Source organism: Opisthorchis viverrini, assembly GCF_000715545.1.
Source record: "Opisthorchis viverrini unplaced genomic scaffold opera_v5_67, whole genome shotgun sequence".
Lineage (NCBI taxonomy): Eukaryota > Metazoa > Platyhelminthes > Trematoda > Opisthorchiida > Opisthorchiidae > Opisthorchis > Opisthorchis viverrini.
In genome coordinates, this window is record NW_008751722.1 from 1,826,179 (window position 1) to 1,826,665 (window position 487).

Genomic DNA, 487 nt, shown 5'->3' on the forward strand with positions numbered 1-487 from the left:
TTATTCTATAAGAAACGCAAGCAATTAAGGATCATTTAAGTTCTATAAATATTCTGTGACCCATCCTGCAGAATACCACCGAATAAACTGGAAACAATTTACGCAGCACGGTCTGCCCAGAAAGTGGTAAAAAATAAGTCACTTGTAACGGTCGAAAGGTATCTTCGAGTGACGCGTAATACCAGAACCTCCGGGTAGGCAAAACAAAGTCGGAGCTGGGTTTCTATACGGTACTATTAGGGTAAGAGAAATGCACAATTTGTACAAACCTCGACAGTAGATACGCGTCCAAAACAAACAGTCCGCTTGGACTTCAAAAGTGCAAAGCAAGGGAGCAAACAGGCTCCAACGTGCGACAGTCACACGTGCAAAGTCAGATACAAATGGCCGGATGACCTCAAGGCCAAATGGGTGAAGTGGTAAGGACAAACAAAAGTCAGTTCATATATACACACTAAACACAAAAATGGGGCGGGGGTTACAAATG